Source organism: Balaenoptera musculus, chromosome 1 (genome assembly GCF_009873245.2).
Source record: "Balaenoptera musculus isolate JJ_BM4_2016_0621 chromosome 1, mBalMus1.pri.v3, whole genome shotgun sequence".
NCBI classification, from domain to species: domain Eukaryota; kingdom Metazoa; phylum Chordata; class Mammalia; order Artiodactyla; family Balaenopteridae; genus Balaenoptera; species Balaenoptera musculus.
In genome coordinates, this window is record NC_045785.1 from 23,150,060 (window position 1) to 23,163,487 (window position 13,428).

A 13,428-nucleotide genomic window follows, 5' to 3' on the forward strand; every position below is an offset into this window, starting at 1 on the left:
TATCTTCTTTGGAGAAATGTCTATACAAATCCTTTGCCCATTTAAATATTGAATTATTTGTCTTTTTATTGTTGAGTTGTAAGAGGTCTTTATATGTATTGGATACTAGGCCCTTATCAGATGTATGATTTGCAAATATTTTCCCCCATTCTGTGGGCTGTATTTCCATTTTCTTGAGAGTGTCCTTTGAATCACAAAAGCTTTTAATTTCAGTGAAGTAAAAATTAGTTGCTTATGCTTTAGGTGTCATATCTAAGAAACCATTGCCTAATCCAAGGTCCTAAAGATTTATAACTGTTTTCTTCTGAGAATTTTATAGTTTTAGTTTTTGCTTTTAAAAAACTTGGATCCATTTTGAGTTAGTTTTGCATGTGGGATGAGGTCCAAATGTTTTCTTTTGCTTGTGGGTATCCAGTTGTCCCAGCATCATTTGTTGAACCCCAGTTGGTTTTGTTTGATTTTTTTTCTCATGATTACAGTGGGGTTATGAGTTTTTGGGTGGAAAGTGCCATTTGCATCCCATGATATTAAGGGTACATGCTATCAGCGTGACTTATCAGTGATGATGATAATCCGTCACCTGGCTAAGGTAGTGCTTGTCAGGTTTTTCTACAAAAGTTACTCTTTTCCCCTTTTCATACTGCACTTGTTGAAGGGAAGTCATGATGTGTAACCCACACTTATGGAGGAGTTAAGTTCCACCTCCTTGAATGCTGAGAATCTACCTAAATTATTTTGAATTCTTCTGCATGGGAGATTTGTATAATCTCCTCCATTTATTAATTTATTCAATCATTTATTTAAATTACTGTGGACTCATGAATATTTATTTTATACTTGGGGTTTTATAATCGGATACTACTTTATTTACTTTGTTGCTCAACTGTTTCTGGCTTTGGCCATTGGGAGCTTCTTCCCTGGGCTCCTGTATTCCTTTGACATTTTCCCGTCATTGTATGTGTATGTGTTTAGTACTTCCTATTTACTTTCTGGCACTACAAGGCACTCCAGGCTCATCTAGTACATTTCCTGACTTAGTCCTAGAATCAGCCATTTCCCCAAGGATTCTTGGTTCCTTTTGTTGGGAAAAGGTATTAGAATCCAAATCTCGATGCTACGTGTGTTCCCTAAGTCCATTAAAAAAAAAATAACTTGCATGTTAAGAAAGTGTCAAAATTAACATGGCTTTAGGATATAAACCACAGGAGTTAGGTTCCTACTCCTTGGAGAAGAAAGGACAGAGGTAGAGACTGGGCCAGTGGCTGGTGAGTGGGGAACGGACATAGGAGGTACTAAGACGCCCTTCCAGTCTCCTGAGCACAGCTTGAATTTCCTAGCCACCCAACCTTTGACCATGCTCTGCATTCTGGATCAGTTTCAAATGAATGATTTTTCTCCTCATTTGTAGGCATATTTTTCTGCTTCTTTGAATGTCTGGTAACTTTTGATTGGGTGCCAGACATTGTCTATTTTACCTGGTTGGAGGCCAGATATTTTTGTGTTCTTATAAATATTCTTGAGCTTTGTTCTGGGATACAGTTAAGTTACTTGGAAGCAGTTTGATCCTGCTGGGTCTTGCTTTTAATATTTGTTAGGTGGGACCAGGGCAGTGCCCAGTAGAGGGTTAATTATTCTTCACTCCTTTTATAACTCTGTGTCAGTCTGTGTCTACATCCTAAATTTTCCTAAAGCTTCTTCAGTACCAGGATAATACCTGTGTCTTCTTTGTATTTTAAGTGTGAGTACTGGTACCCAGTAGGAGCACAACAGATGCTTCAATGTTGGTTAGGGGTAATATAGAAATCATCTGATATGGTGAAGACCATGGAAGGGCTTGATTTTATTCACTCACAGGGTGGAGGAGGGGAGCCTGGAGGCCAGGAAGAAGGGGCAAAGGGGCCGGGGTGGGGCAACAGGGGGCCCAGCTCCATGACTGAGGTGCCAAACAAGACAAAGGGGAAAGGATTGAGGACCCATGCTGATACTGGAGAAGAGCCAGGTCTGAACCTGAGACTGACCACAAAGCCAGCCCTTGTAACCTCCACGCAGGAGGACGACGGAGGGAGGAGAGACAGAGCAGAGGAGGGAAGCTCAGAGACAGGGTGGCCGTGGAGGAGGGGCTGACACCAGGCCAGGCCGGCGAGGGGGCAGGGGCTCCCCAGGAGGGGCGGGGCTCTGAGGCAGGTGCGCTACTTACGGGTAGTAGGAGTAGGCATAGTGGTCTCTCCTGGCAGCGTGCAAAGAGAACAGCACAGGTGGGCCACGGTCCTTCCCCAGGCCGGGCCCAGGGCAGCACCCCCAGCAGGGAGGGGCCTGGTGCTTTCTGTGCTGGGGACAGGGCTGGCCGGGGACCGACAGGTCAGAAGGGCCTTCCTTGACCCAAGGGCTGGCCGGGTTCAGTCTCTGAGGACCAGGACCCAAGGTCCCTTCTAGAACCTTCCCCAAGCCCACTGCTGGAGTGAGAAGGAGGTGGGGAAAGGGCCTGGAGGGAAGCAGAGCTTTCACACACAGTCATGCACACATGCGTTCACAAAGAGAAATGCACTGCACGCTCACATATGCAGACACACTCATATGGATACACACGCTCATACATAGAAACACAATGACACACTCATGCACATACAAACACAGATATTTACACACATGCAGACACTCGTACACATGTATTCAAACACACACTGACACACACAGGTACATACACAAACACAGATTCACAAACACACGCTCACACACAGGCGTCTGCGCTCACACACACGGACACACCCACTCACACACTCAAGGTAACTGCCGCACTCTCCCCTGCAGACAGTCCCCACTGCGGTCCCCGTGTCGCCCACCCCTGCAGGCCCCTCTGCCCTTGACGGGAGGGACAGCCCTCTGCACGCACCTATGCCTGGGAGGGAACGAGCGGCCAGGGCAGGGGACACTGCGGCCTCGTCACCCACCCAGACTGCCCCTGGGTGCGGGGTCCATTAAAGGAGCCGGGTCACCCCCTCACGGGCACCCAGAGCACAGGGGGCTCAAGAGCCCTGACCTGACCGCCAGGCACCAGCAGCGAGGAGGGGGGGCAGGTCTGATTCCCAGCTCCCAGGTGGGGAAGCCGGGTCCCGGAGAGTCACGGTCTGCCTGGGGCTCTTGGGGGTCAGCGAGAGTCCAGAGCAGGCCCAGGACCCTGCCCCCAGAGCCAGTTACCCCTGTGGCCCCGTCCAGGCCCACTCCAGGGTCCTCCACTCACCCGCCCCACGTCACCCATCAGTGGGGAGGGAAGGGAAGGAGAGGGGAGGGGAAGACTGAGGCCCAGCCAGGGCAGGAGAGTGGCTCGAGGTCACACAGCATGTCACCCACCCCAGGGACAGAGGGCGCTGTCCGGGGCCCTGAGCTGTTCACAGAGGGTGGGGTGGGTGGGGGAGGGCAGCATGTCATGTGGGCTGGGTGTGAGTCTGGAAATTAGGCAGATGTGGGTCAATCCTGGCTCCGCCTCTTGTTATAGACAAGCTATTTTGTAAACAATAAACCCAGATCCTGCCCCTCTTCCCTTGCCTAAAACCCCTCACTGGCTTCCCTGGGAGTCTAGAATAAAACCCACACTCTGTCCTATGGCCTACAAGGCCCTCTGTCACCTGGCCCCTTCATCCCAAAGTATCACAAATCCCTAATTCTGAGGCTGCAAGGTGTGGGGACTTCTTAAAGCGGAAGTGCAGGGGACTCTGGGAGCGGGTGACAAGGGGACTCGCAGTCCTCCCTTCCGCCCCCTGGACCTATCCCCAGGTGAAATGGTTGAGGCTCCAAATGCCACCCCTGGGCCCTGGTTCTTGGTCCTGGGGCGCCCATGACAAGAGCTCTTTCAGAGGCCCAGGCAAAATGACTCAGAAGCTACAATACTGGATTTTGAGGTAAAGAAAAGAAAAGCTAGAAATGGGATGGAAGGGAACGACCCTGTGCCCTTTCCCCTGGGTCACCAGGATGCTCTGAGACCCCGTGGGGCCTTGAAACTGACATCCAGGTGCTGATGGCAGACTTGTGTCTTCTGGTCCCCACTTGTGTGTTTCTATCTATTTTTATCACTTTACTGAATGGCCTTTTGCTGTGAGCTCCTCTAAATCTTACGTGGAACAGAGCCGAGAGTAGATAATGAATGCTGACAAACTGAAATACATCCTGTCACAGCCTTAGCAGGGGACACCCCGTACTGACAGCCTGTGCTCTGGGAGGTATAGAAACACCTTTGCCGTGCTCTCCAGCTCTTTCTTTCGTGCTTTTAAGTTGCAGGGAATCGCCCCAGTGTCCTGGTCAGCAGCCCATTCGTTGTCTGTCACTAGCCTGTTGTGAATACCACCCCAGGCCCTTCTCAGCCTCCATTTTCCAGCCTGAGGTCAGGCCTCTCCTGGCTTCTCCTGGCCCCCCCCCCAGCAGGAGATGATAATAATTGACATTAGCATGAGCAAAGCGCATCTTGATCGGGGATGATCCCCGTTATGCAGATAAGGACAGGGAGCTCAGAGAGGGGAAGGGATGTGCCCAAGGTCACACAGCAAGGTCCTCTGGAGACTGGAACTCCCAGATCTTTCATTGACTGCTTGTCATGTGGCCTTCCCCACCAACGCCCTCTCTGGCCCTTACCACACCCCTGACTTCTGCTCATAGGCTCCCTGAGTGGTCAAAGAAAGGGGAAGTTTGTGTTTCCCACCTCCTCCCTTTCCTGGGTCACACCCAGTGTCACACCCATGCTGGCAAACACTTGACTGGTCACATACCCCCCAGTTCCCTCCCCACACCCCATGTACACACCACACCCATCTGCACATACACCCCGACCTGTGCCCCCGACCCTACTCTCATACACACCTCTGCTCTCCCATGACCCTCCTACTTCCAGCACTTTCTCCCCAGCAGAGGCAACCCCACGGTGCCATCAGCTCCCATAGAAGGCAAAGGTTCAGATGAGGAACCATGGTTTTGGCCATTCCAGAGCGATCATCCTCTCTCACTGGCTGCCCTAGCTTCTGGAAAGCCCATCCTCATGTCTCGCTGGGCAGGACCTTCCAGGAGCAAAGCTGGGAATAAGCATGCCCTCCATCTCTATCCTGGTCTGAGTTGGGATGCTCTGGATGGGCCTGGCCAGTCCCCTCTCCTGGCTGGACATGCTCCAATGACGTCATGACGGTCACCATCAGATACCCATGGCCTCAGAGGGGGAGGTGACCGTGGGCTTCCCGCCTGCCCAGGATCACAGAAGTCCTCAGACATTCTTAGTCTTTCCAGACTCCTTTCTTTGACCACTCAGGGAGCCTATGAGCCTGGGAGACTGAGGGAGGACAGCGTGAGCTGGCCTGGGTGGGGGGCTCTGGGTCAGAGGAGGGGCCTCTTCCCTCATGCCTCTGAAGGGCTCACTGTGGGTCTGTGTCAGTCTCAGCAGCACCGTCAATTCCATACCCTGGCCCCTCATTGATCCCAGAACTCCTGGCGGGGGGTGATGTGAGGAGGGGGAGGATGCCGTCACCTGGGACCCGTGTGAGGCTCGGTCCTTTCCCCAGAAGACCCCAACTCCATCTCAGTGTGGAAGGAACAGGGTCTGAGGGTAAGAAAATGAAGCTGTGTGACTTTGGGTAAGTACCTTGACCTCTCTGTGCCTCAGTTTCTTTGTCTGTAAAATGGGATAATAATGCTGCCTCCCTGCTAGGGTTGTAAGCATCCTGCCTGTACTGCAGGTAACAGCCTGGCACACAGGAGGAGCTCTACCCATGTGGCTGCTGGTATTGGGGCCAGGTTTGCCACCTGCACCTGTCTGACCTTGAGGAAGTCATTTCCCCTCTCTGTGTCTCCAGCCCAGCCTGAAATGGGGCTCATTGTAATAACAGCACAGAGACACAGGTGGTGAAGATCAAATGGGATTGTCAGTGATTTAAAAAAAGCCCAGGACGTCTGTGTACTGATCAGAATACACGGAACCCAGCAGAAGGTACAGTGCAGATGGTTATTACTGCCCGGGCTCTGCCGCTCCCCCTCCCCGTCCCCTCTGGTCTCTCCTCGGTGGTCTCCCAGCCCCTCCAGCTGCCTGCTAATGAGCCAGAGGCTTCAGTAATGAGGCTGCTTCACCACTTAATGCGCTGGAACAGCCTTGGAGGGAGAGGGGACGGGGTGGGGGGAGGAGAGGGGAGAGGGGGAGGCTGGCTCACCACGGCCTGGCAGCCCCAGAGTCTGCAGAGTCACTCTCCCCAGTCTAGAGCAGTCAGTAGAGGGGAGTGAAGGGCACCCCCTACCCTTCTTGTGAAAGTCCCCCGCCCGTGAAATGTAAGGACGTGAGGACGTGAACGTGAGCGCAGCCTACACCCAGCAGCTGCGCCCTGGCCTCCCCAACTCTAGGCTCAAGCCCCTCCCCATCTAATCCCTGTCTGCCCCAGAGTGAGTCTGAAAAACCCCTCAGGTCTCACTGTGTCCCTTCCTGGACCCCATGGGGCCTACAATGGCTCCCCCTCTCCTTTCTGGGCCCGGGGCCAGGCCCGTCCTCCTCACCACCAGGCCTTTGCACATGCTGTTCCCGCCTCTGTCTCCACTGCCCCTCCTTGCGCTCCCGTGGCCCCCGAGCTTCTCCAGTCGGCTCTCCTCTGCGCTGTAAGTGCTGGTTCACTCCTCCATCCTCCCATGGCACCGGAAGCCCCTTAGGGATCTGTGTCTGGCTCGGTTACTGCTATCTCCCCACTGTGTGGGGGGAGGTCCCCGACACCTTAGCCAGCATTTATTGAGCACCGACTGTGTGCTGGGGACCGTGCTCAGCCTTTACAGGCATATATCAATTAACCTTCAAAATCATGTTCAAGGAGACAGGACAGCATTGGGTCTGGGAGCACAGACTTGAAGGCCAGGCCTGCTGGATTTGAACCTGCCTCTGCATTTACTGGCTGGATAAATCTTTATGGAGTTACATAAGCTTGCTGTGCCTCAGTTTCCTCAGGTAAGATGGAGTGAGTAACGATGGCACCTGCCTCATGGAGTTGCTATGAGGATTTAAAGAGGAGTTCATATAATATATATGGCTTAAAACAATGCCTGTCACAGAGTCAGTGCTGGCTATTAGTATTATCCCACTTTACAGATGAGGAAACCAAGAGAGGAGGAAAGTCACTTGCCCTAGATCTCAGCAACGAGGCGGTAGAGTTAGAATGTGAATCCAAGAGCTACCTGACCCTAAAGTACTTTTAGTAACTAAGCCTCAGGACCTTTGCCTTTGTGAATCTCAGTTTCCCCATCTGTAAGTTGAAGGGGCTGGAGTGCGTGATGCCTGGGGTCCCAGGGCTAATATTCGTTGCCTCTATGATTCTCAGTGGAGATTCCAGACTCGGAGCAGGCTTCAGAACCCATGGGCTCCTTTTGTACATTCAAACCAGGATCTTGGCCACAGCGCCTGGATGACGTGTCAGATTTCTGGCAGGCAGTGGCTGGCAGATTGGCCTGAAGTGAGGTGGGCTGGATTCAGCAGGTGAGGCTTTGGAGGAGGTGCTTCTGGGGGACCCCCAGTGTTGGAATGCAACGGGACAGAAAAGTTGGGCTCCAACTGGTACTTGCCACCACAAGTCACAGGCAGAAGGTTCAGGAACACCATTGGCTTCTGCAGGAGCCAGCTGACAGTATCCCCTTCAGAGCTGGAGCTGCCTGTGCAAACCCTGCTGGCTGCAGAGGCCCTGGGATGGGATGAAAGCCTTGAGCTGAGAGGGGTGGAAACCAGATTCTAATAGGGGGGTACCTACTATATGCCTGATGCTTTCCATACTCCGTTCCATTTTTATCCCTCACATCCCTCTGCAGATGGAAAGTTGTCCATTCCTAAATCCAATCACCCCATAACTTCCTCTCTTAACCTAACTCAGGCCCCCCTACCCCACCCCATCCCATCTCTCATCCAGTGTTTCAACAGCCTCTGCACTGGGAGCCTGTTATGTTCCCACAGATCACAGTAGACAGAGGACATCTCCCTGAGACCCAAGTCAAATTGTGTCCCCTTATTCCTCCACTGATCCTTTAATGACCTCTCCTCCCCCTCCTCCACTGGCCTACAAAGACCTGGATGATCTATTTCCTTAGGTCCTTCTACAGCCATTGACCTCCTTGCTGCTCTGGGAGTGCATCAAACTCATCCCCACCACAAGGCTTTGTCACTGGGGAAGCTCAGGGTTTCACCTGCATGGCTCTGCTGTTGTGTCTTTCTGGTCTTAGCCTAAATGTCACCACCTCATAGAGGCCTTTTCTGAACTCCTGTCTAAAGGAGTCCCCCCCACCACCCAAATCCCTGTGCTTTAGTGCATCTCTCCATTTCCTTGTCAGGCTCTGTTCTATGCACACAGGACACAGCAGTGAGCAGGACCTGTCTTTGTCCTTGGACCCTTGTGGGCTCTATTGATAAGGTGGAAGGATATTACTTGAAGACTCCCCCCACCACACACATAAATATGCACATACAATTGATGGTGCCACACAGGAAGCACATGGGTTGCCATGGAAACATGTAAGGGGGCTGACCTATTGTAGGGGTTTGGGAGGGCTTCTGTGTTCATATCTAAGAATGACAACACATATCTAAAGGATGGGACTTCCGTTTCTTCCAAGATGGAGTAGCCCCAGGCCTCCCAGGTCTTCCCACTTACAACTAATAACCCTGGACATAACACAACAACAAGCATGGGAAGACTCTGAAAGATGGAAAGAAGAAGGTAGCCTGCCTTGGGAACCTCAGAGGAATGATGAGGTGGTTTACTTACTGCCATATATCCCGACAGAGTGCTGCAGAAGCCTCCAACCCAGAGCCACAAACAGACACAGACTAAAAAAGCTCCAGGAAAAAGCTGCCACTCTAGCCAAAGGACTGGGAAAAGGGTGGCCTAATAGCAGAAAAACTTTTTGTCAAAATCTGCCTTACTCCAGTCAAAAAGCAACAGAAGAACTACTCTTCCCCCCACCCCTCTGCATTTTCAGTGGGACTGAGCAGGAAGCTGATGTCCCCCCCCCCCGCCCCCACCCCCTTTGCAAGGAAACGTAGATGCTCTGATTCCCAGAGTAGTGTCAGATGGGTCTAGTCATGAGCTAAGCATCTCCCACCTGGCAGCAATGAGACTTATGGTGATAGAAGGTGCAGTTATTCACACTCAATGCCCCCATCCATCATCCAGCTGGTATCAGTAGGACCCAAAGAGAAGAGTCTCCCCACCTGGCATCAATGAGGCAGAATGAGGGGGTGGTGGCAGGGCTAGTTGGCACTCTGCTCCTCTTCTTCCCCTCCCTTGGTGTCAGCAGGACCCAGTGGGAAGCTCAGCTCCTGCCTCCACCCTGCAGCAACAAAGCGGCATGAGTCAGCCTTCGGCTTTCCCGTCCCTGGTGTCAGTAGGGCACTGGGAAGCTGAGCTTAATATCCGCATTCAGCAGCAACAAGAGGGTAGAGTTGGTGTCCAACTTCCAGGCATGCTGGGGGAAGCTGAGCATATACACCCATCTGGCCTCTTGCTATAACAGCTGCCAAAACAAACAAACAAACAAACCCCCTCCACAAAAACCAAAAAGCCACACACACACAAACCAAAAGAAATAAAAGATTAAATAGAATCCAGAGTCTTATAATATACAAAACGTCCAGGATACAAAAAAAAAAAAAATACTCATCATACCAGGAACCAGGAAAATCACAACTTGAATGAGAAAGATAATCAACAGATGTCAACACTGAGATGAATCAAATGTTGGAGTAATCTGACAAGGATTTAAAGCAGCCATCACAAAAATGATTCAATAAGCAATTATGAATTCTCTGGAAACAAATGAAAAACATCTCAGCAAAGAAATATAAGTTATAAAAAAGAACCAAATGGAAATTATAGTACTAAATATACAATGACCAAAATAAAAAACTCAGTGAATGGCTTGACAGTAGAGTGAAGATGATAGAAGATAGAATCAGTGAACTTGAGGACAGATCAACAGATTTACCCAATCTGAACAAAAGAGAGAAAATAAACTGAAACAAACAAACAAACAAATAAACAGAGTTTCAGAGACCAGAGAGACAATAGCAAAAGAACTAACAATGATATCATTAGAGTCTCAGAAGGAGAGGAGAGAGAGTGGGAGTAAAAATGTATTTGAAGAAATAATGGCTAAAACCTCCCCAATTTAATGAAACACGTACACCTACAGATTCAAGAAGCTTAGCAAATCCCAAATAGGATAAACTCAGAGAAACTGATGCCAAGTCATTATAATTAAATGTTCAAAAACTAAAGACAATGAAAAAGTCTTGAAAGCATCCAGAAAGAAACTACTTGTTACTTATAAGTTACATTAGTTTGAATGACAGTGGATATCTCTTTTGAAACTGTGGAGGCTCAGGTTAAGTGGTACAACAGTTTTTCAGGTACGAGAAAAGAACTGTCAACCATGAATTCTATATCTGGTGAAAATATCCTTCAAGAATTAGGGGAAAGTAAAGACATTTTCAGATGAAGAAAAGCTAAGAGAATTTATTGCTAGAAAATGTATCCTTAGAGAATGGATTAAAGGAAATTGTCTAAGCAGAAAGAAAATGGTAGCGGAAGGAGGCTTGGAAATTCAAAAAGGAATGAAGACTATCAGAATGGATAGGGGTAAATAGAATATGCAATCCTTTCTCTCATGAGTTTTCTTACATATTTTGTGGTAGAGGCAAAATTTAAAAACCATCTACTGTGGTATTCAATATCTCTAAGGGGAGTGTTTAAGACTATGTTACTTAAAAAGTGTGAAGGGTAAAGGGATCTCAATGGAAGTAAGGTGTTAACACTTAACTCTTAGTGGTAAAACATCAATACCAGTAGAGTACAATAAGTTATGTACATATCTCATAATACTTAGAGTAAACACCAATAAAACTATGACAGACTCAAAACACTAAATTAATCAATATGGAATCCTAAAAAAATGTTCAGGTAATGTACAGGAAGGTAGAAAGATAAAGAGGAATAGGAAACAAACCAAACAGAAAATAAAAAATAACATCATAAGCCTAAGCCTTAACATAGCACTAATTAAATGTAAATGGGCTAAATACACTAATTAAAAGGCAGAGATTGGCAGAGTAGACCAAAAACAAAATAAAATAAACAATTACCCCAAGAACACATGATCCAACAATATGCTATGTACAAGTAATTCACTTCAAATACAACAACATAGATGGGGTGAAATTACAAGAATGGAAAAAGATACACCATGAAAATGTTGATTAAAGAAGTAGGGGCAGGTGATGGTATATGGTGGTTGGAACTGGCTGTGTGGCCTGTAGGCTGCAGGGCAGCCCTTGTTCCAAGGCCATGCACTGTTCGTCACCAATAATCTGGGCTGTGGCACTCTCATGGAGGCCGGGGACAATACATACCAGTCCTGGGAGATTTGTGCCTGGTCTTGACAGAATTTTGACCCAAGGTGCTCATCAAGCACGTTTGTGGTGGCCTACAGCATGGGCCCCTTCATACAATGTTGATACCTTTGCCTGGACTACCTGCTCCCTGTGTCCAACTGCTGTGGCCTCCTAAACATCCTCAGGAAGGTCCTTGTGAACTAGTTGATGGTTTTCCCTGTGCTGGGTCTCTGGTACTTCTTGGAGGGCTGGATGCTGGCCGAGAGCTGCCAGGAGCTGTGGGACAAGTTCTGGGAATTCTTCAAGGCTGACTGGTATGTGAGGCCAGCTGAGCAGCTGGTGAATTTCTATTCATGGCTCCTACCTACCCCCGGTTCTGAGTCACCTACACCAACAGCCTGATACTGGGCTGGGACAGGTACCTCTCCTACCTGAAGTACCAGATCCTAGGCCTTGTGATGCTCCCAGGCTTTGTGGTCCTGTGTACCATGCAGACTGAACTGCCTCACCCTTCAACAAGATGTCAGACAGGGCAAGGCTAACCCCCTCAGCTGACTATCTTCCTGGGCGGGAAGGGGAATGGGCTCCCATGGCAGGCCAGGCCAGGGTCCTGGGTTGAATCCTAGCCTCACCCAACTCCTGGGCATCTAGCTGGGCTGCCCCTTCCAAACTCTCTGCCTGGCCTCAGTTTCCTTACCTGGAACAAAACCATGAAGATGGACGGGCATCACCGAGCCCTTCTCACCAGGAGCCTCAGTGACTGGTGACTGAGATGTCCCATCCTCAGCACCGGGTCCCAGCCAGTCAGCCAGTTCCAACCCCTAAGTCTTCAACACTGCTGTGGGCAGGACTCTGGTCTGAGCAGCTGCACTGGGCTCCCTCAAGCCCTGGGACTAAGGTAGGGACATCATCCATCCCCCAAAAGCAGTGTCCAGCCTGGAGTTGGTTCCCAGAATCTGGAACCTTTGGCAGGGTTTCATCTTTCTCTGGTCATGGGCTATAGAGATTCCACTAAATTCTCTTGGTAATTGAAAAAAAAAAACCCAGGAGTGGTCATATTAATATCAGATAAAGTAGAATTCAGAGCAAAGAAAATTACTAGACAGAGAGGAAAGAGGGACATTACATAATGTTAAAAGAATCAACTCACCAAGAAGACATAACAATCCTAAATATGTATGCACCAAATAATAGAGCCTCAAAATACATGAAGCAAAAACTGATAAAGTTGAAAGGAGAAATAGACAAATCCAAAATTATAGCTGGTGACTTCAAAACCACAGTTTCAGCAATTGATACCACTAATATACAGAAAATCAGCAAAAATCTAGAGCAGAGCAAACAATCAAGAGGATCTAATTGACATATACAGAATGCTCCATCCAAAACACACATTAATTTTCAAGTGCCCATGGAACATTCTCCAAGATAGACTATATTCTGTGTCATAAATAACAATAACCAAAATAAAAAAGTCAATGTATGTGTTCAATAGCTGAATGGAGGGGACAAAAGAGTCAGTCAACTTGGAGACAGGGCAGTAGAAATTACCCAATCTGAATAACAAAGAAAAAATATAATTGGAGGAAAAAAACCCAGAGCCTCAGGGATCTATGGAACTATAACTAAAGATCTAACATTTGCATCATTAGAATCCCAGAGGAGAAGAGAAGTGTGGGTGGTGATCTGAAAAAGTAGTCAAAGAAATAATGGCTGAAAAATTCCAAAATTTGGCAAAAGACATAAACCTATACATTCAAGAAGCTGAACGAATCTCAAATAAGAAAAACCAAAGAAATCCACACCAAGACACATTATAGTCAAACTTCTAAAAATTAAACAAAATATCTTGAAAGCAGAGAGAGAGAACTGATACCTTACCAATAGGGATAAATATTAGAATGACAGTTTATTTCTCTTCAGGAACCGCAGAGGCTAGGAAGAAGTGGCAAATATATTTAAGTGCTGAAATAAAAGAACTGTCAACCTAGAATCCTATATTCAGTGAAAACATCCTTCATAAATGAAGAGGAAGCCATGACATTCTC

At 48.5% G+C, this 13,428-nt stretch overlaps 1 pseudogene; it reads left to right on the forward strand.

The window, feature by feature from the left end:
* The first annotated feature begins 11,266 nt into the window (after positions 1-11,266).
* Positions 11,267-11,922, forward strand: LOC118895100 (annotated as a pseudogene).
* Positions 11,923-13,428: the final 1,506 nt, after the last annotated feature.